This window comes from Rhipicephalus microplus, chromosome 9 (genome assembly GCF_043290135.1).
Source record: "Rhipicephalus microplus isolate Deutch F79 chromosome 9, USDA_Rmic, whole genome shotgun sequence".
NCBI lineage: Eukaryota > Metazoa > Arthropoda > Arachnida > Ixodida > Ixodidae > Rhipicephalus > Rhipicephalus microplus.
In genome coordinates, this window is record NC_134708.1 from 48,087,468 (window position 1) to 48,101,530 (window position 14,063).

Below are 14,063 nucleotides of genomic sequence, written 5' to 3' on the forward strand. Positions count from 1 at the left end.
TAAAACACAAGAACGCATAACAGGGGTGCGATGCAGGATGACCCGAGCTTCTCGGGCAGTCGAGTTTGCTCCGCGCTCGCTTGTAGTAATAGTAGTAGTAAACATTTAATTTTAGAAAAATTGGCAGACCCCACGTACAGTGGGAATCGATGATATGCGAAGCACGAATGATAAATGTTGATATGTCACTTTAAAATCACCACAACGCTACGAGGTGGGGGTAAATGATGCCGTGTCATGATTATCATGTTTGGATGTGTCCTTTACCTTCGTCATTTATTCACGCCACGTGATACCAAATTTAGTATATGTGGAGCTAGCGAAACGGCCACGAGCACGCTATGAGCGCAGTATGTTGTCATGTTCTTACATGACACGCGTGCTGCGATTATCATGTTTGCACCAGTCATATATTTCGTCATCCAGTTTGGTGTTACGTCACGTAAGACCAAACTGGGTACATGTGGAGCTAGTAAAACAGCCGCGAGCACATCATGAAGGTCCCAATATACTCCAATGTAGCGCTGACGCGCGCGCACGCTGCGCACAGGGACGCTACGTTAGCAAAACGCGAGCACTCAATAGTCTGACACCAGGCGCGACCAGCGTCCGTCGGCGCGGCCCGACAGCAACCAGAGCGAAATGCGACATGCTGCATTATGCGCCGAGGCATTACCCAGACAACACTACGTCTCCCTCTTTTCGTGACGGGGGGACGCTGGACGCATTGAAACGCACATGTGTCAAAGCAACGCAGAGCGGCGCGTGCCAGAAGTTCGTGACGGAGGGACGCTGGACGCATTGAAACGCGCATGCGTCAAAGCAATGCAGCGCGGCGCGCGCCAGCGAGTATATGGCAGGAGCGGCGCGTGGCGTGGCAACGCCGGCGTGACGCAACGAAATGAACGCCGGCGAGCACGCGCACCGCGTCACGTCGAAATGTATTGGCACCTTGTGGCATGTAGTCATGTTCTCACATGACACGCATCTCATGATTATCATGTCTGCACTAGTCACATACTCTCGTCATTCGTTGACGTCACGTAATACCCTATTCGGCATATGTGAAGCTAGCGAAACGGCCGCGAGCGCGGACTCGCTCACTGGATTTCGTGCCGACCGGTTGTACCCCCGCGATCTCCAACGACAGCGCAGCTCTGGCTGACTATGCTCCCCCTACACCATCTCCTGACGCCGACAAGAGCTCTCGCCGAGTGGAGCCCCGTCCTCGGACTCCTGCGACCGTGTCCATCTTTCCTATCCCCTCTTTACTTCCGTTGCTCGCTGTCCCTGCACCTCGCTCTCTCCTTCCTCTCCCTAACTATTTACCTTTCAATCCTGTCCTTTTCATCCCTCCTTACCCCCATCCCTTTTGAGCTACTGTTGAAGTGTCGCACTCTGATGCAGACAGTTACAGAGCTCGCTTTTCTTTTCTTTTCCCTTTAAGAATCACATAAGAATAAAAAAGCCGCGAGGGCATCATGAGTGTGGCATTTAGTCATGTTACATGACACGCATGACGTGATTATCATATTTGTATGAGTCATTTACCTATGTTGTCCGTTCGCGTCTCCTAATACCGAGTTTGGTACATGTGAAGCTAGCGAAACGGCCGCGAGCGCATCATGAGCGTAGCATGTAGTCATGTTCTTACATGACAGACGTCTCATGATTATCATGTTCGCACCAGTCGCATACCTTCGTCATCCATTCACGCACTGTATGCCAAATTTTATATATGTGACGCTAGCAAAGCGCCCGCGAGTGCATCATGAGCATGGCATGTAATCATGTTACATGACACGCATGTTATCATTTTCATGTTAGGGTCTGTCACTTGTGTTCGCCATGCAATCATGCCGTACCATACCAGTTTTGCAACATGCCATATGTGAACGAAACCACCCCAAGCGCTGCAGGACCCTGAAATGTAAATCATGACCTCATGACACACATTTCATGATTTTCATGTAATGACTAGTCAAATATGTTCTTCACACAGTCATGTTATGTCGTACCAATTTTGGTTTTGATAACATAATCGAAACGGCCAGGAGAGCTAAAAGTCGTAGCCGGCTAGATAGATAGATAGATCGATAGATACGCTCAAAGTCGTTGAAGTTCGCTAAGAAATGCTTCGCTTTTAAAAAGCGCGTCGCATGTGTGCAGTGGTGCTCTCTCTCTCTCTCTCTTTCTGTGGCCGTGTAGTGTAATCTATCTATCTATCTATCTATCTATCTATCTATCTATGTATCTGTCTATCTATCTATCTACCTATCTATCTATCTATCTCACCGAATTTCGCTAGAAATTCTTCCCATTTAATAAGAATGACGTCACACGAAGACGTTCGCGATCGCGTGTTCATTGGCGGCGCCGTACGCTGCGGGGCGCGGTGCAGTAAAATAAAAGCCGTTACGGAGCGCGCACGTTCAGAAGGTCAGCGGATGAACAAGACTGCAGAGCGGCGTGCGCGCAGGGCGACGGCGTCTCGCGCTCAAAGACGGAACCCCGATGTGCGAGCGAGCGAGGCAGAAGCGTGCGGTGAAGCTGCGCGGCAGCGCCGACAAGATCCCGGCGTAAGGGTACGAGCACACTAGCGGGAAGCGTGCCGCCGCGGCATGACGTGCGTCTTCGCCGCCGAGCGGTGAAAAGCGGCACGCTGGCCACATCTGCGGGAGTCACGTGACAACAGTCTCGAGCGGTCTCGCAGCTCGCGAGATTTCGCGCGCTTTTTCGTCGTCTGTTCTGACAACGCCTCCTGTACATAGGAAGCGCTGGTTCTCTGAGCCCTCCGACTTCACGGTGCAATCGTGCGAACAATGGCAGGCGACGACGATCTCCGCGCAACGCTCAACGTTACCGTGATGGCGTGTCTGCTGTTGCTTCATCGTCGCCGCTCTCGAAATGCGCCGCGAAGATATTGGGTCTATCCGCTTTGGAGGTACAGAGATACTGAAGGCATGAAACAGGCATCCTGCGTGCGCTGCAATACGAAAGGGCACGTCATTGATCACTTACTTTTCCGCATAGTGAGGTGTCTGCCTCCGCATGCTGTCAATAATTGAGAACAGGGGCCACTTAATTTTGCTATTATTGCCTGGCGCACCGCTCCGAGTGTTCGCCTCGACTCCGGACACGAGCTTCATCCACCTGTCTGTAATATTTTTAAACTTCAGCATGACCTGTGTTCCTGCACAAGTGAGTGAATAACACATACAATTCATTCGCGCTCAACATGCAATGAGCCACGCAATCGCCACTTACCTGTCAATCCAAACATAGATCCTATAAGATCCCATCTGTTCATTTTTGCTTCCTTATCTTTGTAATCAGGCATCGTTTTGTCGTATAAGAAAGGGTAGAGTCTAATCTCCTCTAAAAAGCGTTCGGTGTCCATGGTGCGTGCTTCAAAAAACGACGGCGTGAGAAAAATGACAGCCCCCTCCCCCCAAAAAAAAACAAGCTTTGTGCGTTGCTATGGCGACTACAACGCACGTCGCTGATTGGCGCTTTGCTTGGGCGGCGGCGCCAGTCAGCGGTTCAGTTCGGGCTGTCAAGGTGGATGGACGTGTTTTTTGAGCGCTCCGGATTGACTGCGCAGATAAGTGATTTTGCATGTTTTGAGCTTGTCTTTATAATTATAAGGCAGCGGTTGAAATCTTCGTAGCACTTATTTTATGGTACGGCTTTTTCGGGGGCCAGTCACCAGGTATTTATTAGTTTGTGCGGGTGTGTGTGTTTGAATTTTTTTTGTTGCTGTTTTTTTTCTTTCGCCACTCCGTGGGGGAGGTGCGCGTACATTGAACACGCAATTTTAGATGCGGAAGCATCTTATACTCGCGCCTTGTAGTGCGCCGTCCGCGCCGTCTGCGCCGTCCGCACCGCTTCTCGAACATTCGACAGCTGACGCGCGCGCATGCGCCGTCGCCCACTCTTCCACCATCTGTGCATCCCTTCCTCCTCTACACACCGCGCGTGCTTCACTCCTCCACCATCTGTGCACCCTTCCTCCTCTACACACCGCGTTCGACATCTACAATTCTCCTGATTCTCCAGTGGACGCGCATGTGGCGTCGCGCTTCGAGAACATTCAACAGCTGACAGTGCATGCGCCGTCGAGCTGTATATATACTCAAGGTCGGCGCTCGCTCGCTCGCTCAGTTGCCGCTCGTCGGTTGGTTTGTACGGCGCGTCGACGTCCAAGGTCGCGGTGAAATGAATTCCAACGAATCCACAAACACAATGATCGACGTCCCTTCGACCAGCGCCGCCCTTTCGCATACGTGTGTACGTGTTCACTCATTTAACACCCCCTCCTACAACCACGTTAATCAATTTAGCCATCGACCCAAGTAAGTCGCAATTTAACACCCCATTTCACAACCACGTTAACCAATTTAGCCATCGACCCAAGTAAGTCGCACTTTAACACCCCGTTAACCAATTATATGCTCCGCATCCTCCTCAGTGTTCCCCCGAGGGAAGCTGCGGGCAATTGTTTTTTGTAGTAGAGCTTAGACTTTCCTTTTTTTCATAGTGCAGCGCTCGAGTTTAGTAATTATCGAGTATAGGGACAATTGGTGTCAGAAAGGCATGGTTAAAAAGACTAAAGTGTTCAGGATGTGGAGTGGGTTTGAAAGTGGACCCAAGCGTAGAAGCGGATGGAGAAGAGGCTGACGCGAAGTGTAGGCAATGTGAGGTCGAGGAAAAAATGGAGAAAATGATGGTTGCCCAGAGTGAACTGCTGATGAGAATCGCCGAGCTCGAGACTGCGTTGGCGACAGAGCAAGAGAAAACGAGGACAATGGGAGAAAGACTGAAGTCCGCCGAGGAAGCGCTAGCGAAGCTGAACAAAGAAGCGACCTACCGAGAGAACAGTAGGGAACCGGCAACCAGAACGGTGGAGAAGGAAAAGCAAGCAAGTTTGGAAAAAACAGGTTTAGCCGGTTCAACTGTCGCAAGGCCCAGCTTCAGCGAGGTAGTGGTGGGGCAGGGAGGAAATAAAGCAGCCGGCGTCACAGGTGCAAATAGCCCCCAGGTGCAGAACGCTCCAGCTGAAAAGTCACAGCATGTGATAATCGCCGGGGACTCGAATTTAAATCGATGCACAGAAGCCATCAAAGAGAGGGTAAGAGGTGACAAGAGGGTTGCAGTAGGGGCGTTCCCAGGACGCAAGCTGGAAGCAGTCATGAGGCAAGCGAGTGCAAAGCTAAAAACGACAGCTGATAGACGAAACCTCGTGATAATTTCAGGCGGTTTAAACGATGTCCTAAATGAAGATGCAGCAGGACTAGCAGCCACACTGGCGAAAGGCGTCGATGACATGCGCGCCACTTCTCCGAAGGTACAGGTAGTGATATGCACGATACCGGAGGTACCGGTGCGTGATAGCAACCTGCAAAGAGCGGTGGTCAACGCAAACCAAGAGATATGGCGGATGAGTCGAGAGAAAGGCTTTGAGGTGGTGGAAATAAACAGAGAGGTGCATAGGGGGGGGGGAGTTTTCAACGAGACAGAATTCACTTCGATGGGCGGCTAGGTCATGAGGTGGGTTGGCGACTTGCAGGACGCGCAGTAGCTTTTTTGGGGGGCAAGCGAGCCCTTCGGAGTGCAGGATAGCTAGTAACGAGGAAAACAACCAGGGAGACTCTTCGACAGGTGGTATGGACAGATACGATTCCAAAGTGGCACCAATATCTAAGATAGGTAGAGTCCGCCCTATCGGAAAAATTGCCATAGTGGGTACTGGAAAACATGGTGGGCGTAGTGAAAATAATAGTGGGCATGGTGGAAATTATGATGGCTATGGTGGGACGTAGTGGAAAATATGGTGGTTATGCCGGGACAAACTGGGTGGTATGGTGTACAGATGATGGGTAAAGTGGAAATGATGGTGGAAAGCAGAGGCTAGATAGTGGGCAATAATGGGACACTCTGCCCACCATTGCGATAATGCTGGGAAGCCCTAAGCATATGGTGGGTGGTGCTTATTATGGTGGGCTACATGGTGTACCGAGCTGAGAAACTCTTCCCATCATTGCGATAATGCTGGGAAGCACTAAGCAGATGATGGGTGCTGCTTGTTATGGTGGGCCACATGGTGTACCAAGCTGAGAAGCTCTGCCCACCATCGCGATAATGCTGGGAAACAGTAAGCAGATGATGGGTGGGCTTATAATGGCGGGCCATTTATATAGTGTACCAAGCTGGGATCTGTACACTACATGTTCTACCACCATGATTTCCACCAAAGGTTAGGCCTACTGACCGAGCCCGTACAATTGTGTTATCCGTACTTCCGGGTTTCAGAATACACGATTACGACGATTAAGTATGACAATACAGCGCAGCCATATGGCATCAATGAACCTAAATGAAGCATTTTTCATTGTGTATGGTGTCCGCTCAAGAAGCAACAAACATTGATGCGACGCGATTAAAGCACTCCCAGAGAACGTAAATAAGTGTCTTTCACCGACAGCCGCCGGTCGCACTCGCCGGCACTTCTCTAGCTCTTGTACGAGAACTCAGACGTGGCAATTCGTGTGCTTGGTGAACCAATATGATAGCGTAATGTTTCCGGCACACTGCATTCGTTTTGGCCGAGCCGTTATGTAGTTGTTGCTTCAGCGAAAGAGCTACAGCATTGCGCTGGCCCGACCACCCTCTACATTGCGCGAAAAGCATCCCAATACTCAATCAAATAAATTAGGCGGGCGTATCGGTGGAATGAGCCTAGAAGCGTCATAAAGCGTGAGCAGATGTCGCCATTTAGAACAAGCGCGAAACGAATATTAAACTTGGCAGACCAGCCGGTAAACTGTTGCTGCTCCCCAGTCCACTTGGTTTTTTTTCCCTTGAATTTGTGAATTGTAAAAAAAATAGCACTAGTGCAATTAACATAGTGGCAATCGTTACAAGCCGCTGTTGCTTGTGTTTAATAAATGTGCAATTTTTAGTAGCAGGTGTAGATCTTGTCTATGTTGTGTACACGACAAACATAAGTTGAACCTTAAGTTGTATGCGAACTAAGTACTTAACACACGGTCGACGTCATGTTGGTGTGGCGCAGTGGTTAGCGTCTTTGAATGGGAATCCGCAGGGCGCATGTTCGAAACTCAGCGGTGCCTTGTTTTTTTTTTTTTACGGGACGGGTGTTTTTATACAGTTTTTATAGAATTCTTTTTTATTTTTTGTGGCAGCTCGTCACGGTGATTCTGACGTCATTTCGCGCTCAAGTGTTGCCGGCACTGCAGCACCCACCATACCCACCATGCGCCATGATGGGCGTTTCCCACCATTCACCCACTACATTAATCCACTATAATGGTGGGTGGTGGTTTCCACCATGCCCACCATTCGCTTTTTTTTTTCCGATAGAGCGGGGCATAAATAGACGTAGCCACGAGCGCCGAGCCAATTCAGACATAGGATATATTAACATGCAGGGTGGTAGGAACAGGCTGAAGTGGGAAGAGACAGAAGAACAGCTAAGGGAAGAGAGGCCGATGGTATACGGTTTTGTAGAAACACATCTCAGGGACATGGAACAACCTCCGAACAGTCCGGACTACGCGTGGGAATATTGTAATAGAACAGAAGGCAGCAGAAAGGGGGGTGGTATTGGGGCATTCATTCATAAAAGTACAGACTGGCAAAGGGTCAAGCAGGAGTGCAAGGAACATTTGTGGCTAAAAGGGAAAGTGGCAGGTCAAATGACACTCCTTGGTTTCGAGTACTTGTGGACGGGAGCAAAGGCCAGAGAGGAAAACCAGGCAATGGTAGAGTGTATATCAAAGGACATTCAGGTGTTAGGAAGAGAGTGCGAGATAATTATACTAGGAGACATGAATGCGCACATAGAAGATATAGATGGGTATACCGACCCGACAGCCAAAATGATCATGGATATGTGTGAAAGGCTTGATTTGATCATTTGCAACAGTATTGAGAAGTGTGAAGGGCAAATAACTTGGGAGGTAGGAAGGCTTCAGTCAACGATAGATTATGCACTGATGTCACATAGGATGTATGATAAGTTCAGGGGAATGCACATAGCCGAAGGTGGCTCCAGAAGTCTGGGTAGCGATCACAAACGTATCAAGCTAAGTTTTGGAAGAGCAGTGAAAGTGGGAAGGAGACAAGATGAGCAACTACAGGAAAATTTTTATCCAGAAAGGCAAATTGAAATAGCCACTAAACAAATTGAGAAAGTAATCACGGAGGATAATAAGACAGTGTGGACATACACGAATCTAATTAGACTCTTTGAGCTAGAGCTTGCTAAGACGCGTCACAAGTCACCCCGGAAAAGAAGACACACACCCAAAGTTGGTGGGATGAGGAAGTTAAGAGAGCCATAGCAAAACGTCAGGAAGCCTCTAGGGAACACAGACATGCTAAGCAGCGGGGTGAACCGATTTATGATGTTGAAAGAAAATGGGCAACCTTTCTAAGCTGTAGAAGGGATGCATCCCTTCTGATCAATGAAAAGATTAGAAGGAAGGGAGCTCAGTGGCTGGCAAAAGTACATAAAAAAGATAGAAAGGCAGCTGCAAAATTTTGGAACTATCTAAACTCCCTAAGAAATGAGACGAGCCTAGAGCAGAGTTTTATAAGTACAGCCCAAGGTGCTAGGCTAGAAGGGGACGAAGCTATTGAATATATAAGAACAAGGGTGACAGAAAAATTTCAACAAAGAAGTACTTTATGCACCACAATAGACAAGGACGAATCAAGTGGTGCAATGGCTTCATTTTCACAAGAGTGGGAAAGGGCTGAGAAAAGGGTTCCTAGTAGTACATCAACAGACCCAGATGGCATTCCAATTAGGCTGATAAAGACATTAGGTCCGAAGTCTAAGCAGGCTTTGAGAGAGGCAGTGAGCACAATAATAATCGATGGTGAAGTTCCCGATGGATGAAAACTTAGCAGGATGAGCATGATCTATAAAGGAAAGGGGGACAAAGCTGACATAAACAACTACCGTTCTATAACAGTGACATCAGTGGTCTACAGGCTGGCGATGCAGATTATAAAGGAAAGACTGCAGGCGTGGATAGAGGATGAGGGGGTGCTGGGGGAACTGCAGAATGGGTTTCGGAAACACAGGAGGTTGGAAGACAATCTGTTCTCACTGACACAGTGCATCGAAATAGCAGAAAAGGAACACAAGCCCCTGTGGCTAGCATTTTTGGATATCAAGGGAGCGTACGATAGCGTGGTTCAAGAGGAATTGTGGGGAATACTGGACACACTAGGCGTGGAACATGTAGTCACTAGTCTTTTAAAGGGTATCTATAAAGGTAACAAGGTAGTTATAAAGTGGGAAAAACAAGTATCCAAGCCTGCAGAGGTAAAACGGGGGCTTAGGCAGGGGTGCCCCCTGTCACCCTTATTATTGATGATGTACCTACAAGGATTAGAGGCAAAACTAGAGGGAAGTGGACTGGGCTTGAACCTCTCTTTAGTCAAACAAGGAAAACTCGTTAAACAGGCACTACCAGCATTAATGTACGCAGATTATATAGTGCTAATGGCCAACAACAAGGAAGATTTGCAGAGATTGATGGACATCTGCGGTAATGAGGGAGATAGGTTAGATTTTAGATTCAGTAAGGAAAAATCAGGAGTCATGATTTTCGATGACAACGAAGGTAGTGAGCTTAGAATACAGGAGGTCACGCTAGAGATAACAGATAAATACAAATATCTGGGCGTATGGATAAGCAATGGAACCGAGTATCTGAGGGAACACGAAATATACGTGACGACTAAAGGTAACAGGAATGCAGCAGTCATAAAAAATAGGGCACTGTGGAATTACAATAGGTATGATGTTGTGAGAGGAATATGAAAAGGGGTCCTGGTTCCTGGGCTGACGTTCGGCAATGCGGTCTTGTGCATGAGATCAGAAGTTCAAGCAAGATTAGAAATTAAGCAACGTGGAATAGGTATAGGCTTGCTTTAGGAGCTCACGGGAATACACCAAATCAGGGAGTACACGGTGATGTGGGATGGACATCATTTGAGGGCAGGGAAGCTAGCAGCAAGATAAAAATTTGAGAAACGATTGAGAGAAATGGGGGAAGAGCGTTGGGCTAGGAAGGTTTTCAGCTACTTGTACATGAAGAATATCGACACAAAATGGAGGAAGCGAACCAGGAAGTTGACTTGTAAATACTTAGAAAACAGCAGGTGGCCAAACCAAAAAGAACTATCGGTTAAGAAGAAAGTGAAGGAAACGGAGACTGACATGTGGAGAATGGGCGTGATTAAGAAGTCCGCACTAGAGATCTATCGAACTTTTAAGCAGGATATTGCCAAGGAAAGGATCTATGATAATACTCGGGGTAGTTCTCTACTGTTTGAGGCTAGGACGGGAGTACTGCGAACTAAGACATATCGGGCCAAATACGAAGGGGTAGACACAGTATGCAGTGCGTGTGGAGAGGAAGAAGAAACTGCCGAACACTTGATAATGTTCTGTAAAGGGCTTCACCCTATAGTTCAGGATGGTGGCACAGAGTTTTTCAAAGCACTGGGGTTTAGGGACCGGGAGGGCAAAATAAACTTTAAGCGGGTAGACTTAACTAGAAGGAGGTTATTTGATTGGTGGCTAAAGTCAAGGCAGGAGTGAAAATTAAACTCTTCACTGCAAAGTACGAATCCTCAAACTCACTTTTTAAAGAAAAAAAATATAGTTTTTGGTTCATTAGGTACTACGGCATGGTGGCGCTAGCCACCGCCCGATCTAAATGGTACAGCCATATCCATCCATCCATCCATCCATCCATCCATCCATCCATCCATCCATCCATCCATCCGGCGGCAGAAATAGCGCAAGGAGCGATTGAGTCGGCGGCAGAAATTCCTCGACGCTCGGCGGGAGAAAGAGAGAAAAGCGGCGTCTCGCGAGCGGCGCGCGGAGCGCGGCAGAGAGTGGCGCCGCTAGTGTGTTCGTGCCTTAAGAGAACTGGATGCCGAAGCGGCGCGGCGCGGCAGCGGCGTGCGGACCCAGCTTCCCCCTAGTTTTTATCATTCATCCTGTGGATATGCTGTCATTTTTAGAAATGCGAAGCGTTTCTTAGCGAACTCCAGCGAATTAGAGCGTATCTATCTATATATCTATCTATCTATCTATCTATCTATCTGTCTATCTATCTATCCATCTATCTATCTATCTGTCTATCTATCTATCTATCTATCTATCTATCCTTCTATCTATCTATCTATCTATCTATCCTTCTATCTATCTATCTATCTATCTATCTATCTATCTATCTATCTATCTATCTATCTAGTCACCTACGACATTGAGCTCTCCTGGCCGTCTCGATATTGGTATCGATACCAAAATTGGTATGACATAACATGACTCTATGGCGAGCATATTTGACTAGTCATTACAAGAAAATCATGACATGTGTAGAAAAAGGAGGAATAAACTCGGTCAGGCTGGGAAAGCATGAAAAGAAGAAGTTGAAACCCGGAAACGGTGTTCGGTATGGTTTCTTTGCCGATCGATAGTTTTCCTTATCATCGTGGTGCCGAAACCCCTCGTGCGGACACGTCTCCTTCATCGCACGACTCGAAGGGACCTTCTATTTGACCGCATCGTGCTTCGGGCGGCGAGGATCGCAACGGATTGTTCCTGGTCGGCGTAGACCATACTTATCGACTCGAACACCGGATACGATGGATCGCCTTAAGACGAAGCGCTCTGCTCGACGATCCGAGTACACGAGGCTCCTGCAGGAAGCAAGGTCCCCGCTAACAGACCCGACTTCTGACTAACCCACGCTCACAGGTGCATCTATGACCGTTTGTGAGCTTGCAATAACGAACTCTCGAAGATTAATGACGCTCTCGAAGAGTACCTAGCGGACAACGAGCTCGAAGCGGAGTATGTCGCGGCAGCAGGGTCTAGCGACAAAGCTATTAGCATTCTCGCTGAGATTCGCTGCAAGATAGATGGTTTGCGACACGGAGACAGTACAGCAGCGGCTGCTCTTCAGAACGCAACCCCATCACCCTCTGACGCGCCGACCGGAATTGGCCCAATGCTGCCGAACCTTGGCCTGCCAACATTTAGAGGTGATATTGCCACAGAGACTAATTACACTATCGGATATTATGAAGAATCAGCGTCCACAGTCTTGTGCGCACTCCTGCTCGTGGCCGCACGACTCATGCCCCTTGCTCACGGGCACGAGTCAGTGTGGGTTGGAGCTGCGAAGAAGAAGAAGGCGCGTTGGCGGAAGATCAGTTTTTGTTTTGGAACGCTCAAGCAGACTTTTCCATTTTTGCACATAATTTTCAGGGCACAAGTTCGCCCATAATAAACTAGTTTTTGGTGTTCCTTCTTTTGGACCCATTACAATATACACGAATGATCGGCTTTCTGGGAGAAGATTGCGCAAACTGTCCACCTGAACAACGCTTTGTCAACAACAGCGTTCTTCTATCTACGTCATTATCTTGCGGGTGAAGCGGCAGCAGCGATATGTGGTTTTCCGAATTCCGAAGCCTGTACGCACACGCCATCGAGTCATTGAAGGAAAGTTTCGGAGATCGAAAACGGATCGAGCAACACCACCTATCAGCGCTTCGCAATCTACCTCGCGTTAAGTCGGGAAGCGACGTCCGCGGCCTTAGGCGACTTTACGATACTGTGCAGCTCAAAGTACGCTGTCTAACTGCACTGAACGCACCAACGGTCACTTTCTCTTCAATGCTGATTGAAATTATTTGAGAAGCTTCGCCATATGATATCGCTCTGGCGTACACACGAGCAAAGCGCAGCGAGACTTTAAGACAACATGAGTCTTCTACAATCGCGTCAGATCTAGCATTGACTGCTGCAAACTCGGATTCGGAACTGAAAGTGCTGCTCGTGTTGATACTTATTGAGTTGGAAAGCCAGGAAAAGCAGAAAAGGAAGAATAAACGCGGGCAGGCTAGCACTGCATGAAAAGAAGTTTGAACCCAGAAACGGTGCTCGGTCTGGTTTCTTCGCCCATCGACAGTTTTCCTTATCAACATGTATGTCATAAATATCATGACTTACATTTCATGGTCTTCCTGCTCTTGCGGTGGTTTCGTTCCCATGAAATTTCGCAAAACTGCTATGGTATGACATGACTGCATAGCGAACATAAGTGACAGACCGTAACTTGGAAATGATAATATGCATGTCATTAGTTTTCAAGTTAGGGCTAGTCATGACTACACGTCACGCTCATGGTGCGCTCGCGGTCGTTTGGCTAGCTTCACGTATACCAAATTTCGTATTACGGAACGTGAATAGATTACGAAGGTACATCACTGGTTCAAACATGATAATCATGAGAAGCGTGTCATGTAAGAACATGACAACATACCATGCTCATGATGCGCTCGCGGCCCTTTCGCTAGCTTTACATATACCAAATTTGGTATTACGTGAAGTGAATGTACGACGAAGGTAAATGACGCGTTCAAACTTGATAATCCCAGCATGCGTGTCATGTAAAACATGACTACATGCTACACTAATAGCGCACTCACAGCCGTTTCGGAAGCTCCACATACACCAAATTTGGTATCACAGCGTGGTCACAGCCGCTTCGTTAGCTCCACATATACGAAATTTGGTATCAGGTGACGTGAGTGAACGAAGGTATATGCACGTACAAACATGATAATGATGATATGAGTTAGCATCTAGTCATGTAAAACATGACTAGATGCTACGCTCATAGCGTGCTGACGGCCGTTTCACTACCACCACATAAACGAAATTCGGTATTATGTGACGTGAATGGATGATGAACGTGAATGACAAGTCCAAACATGATAATCTTGGTATGTCTGCCATGTGAAACATGATTAGATACTACGCTTTTAGCGTGCTCGCGGCCGTTTCGCTAGCTGGTGACGTGAATCAACGACGAAGGTAAATGAGACGTCCAAAGATGGAAATCTTGATATGCGTGTCATGCGAAACACGAATACATGCATTGCACATTGCGTGCTCGAGGCCGTTTCGTTAGCTCCGCATATACTAAATTTGGTATCAC

The 14,063-nt window shown here is 47.9% G+C and overlaps 1 protein-coding gene across 3 annotated transcripts in view; it reads right to left on the reverse strand.

Annotated features, from left to right (window-relative positions):
• LOC142771739 (uncharacterized) overlaps positions 1-14,063 on the reverse strand; it is a 220,436-nt gene that overhangs the window by 192,930 nt on the left and 13,443 nt on the right. The gene's annotated exons all lie outside the window — the stretch shown is intronic.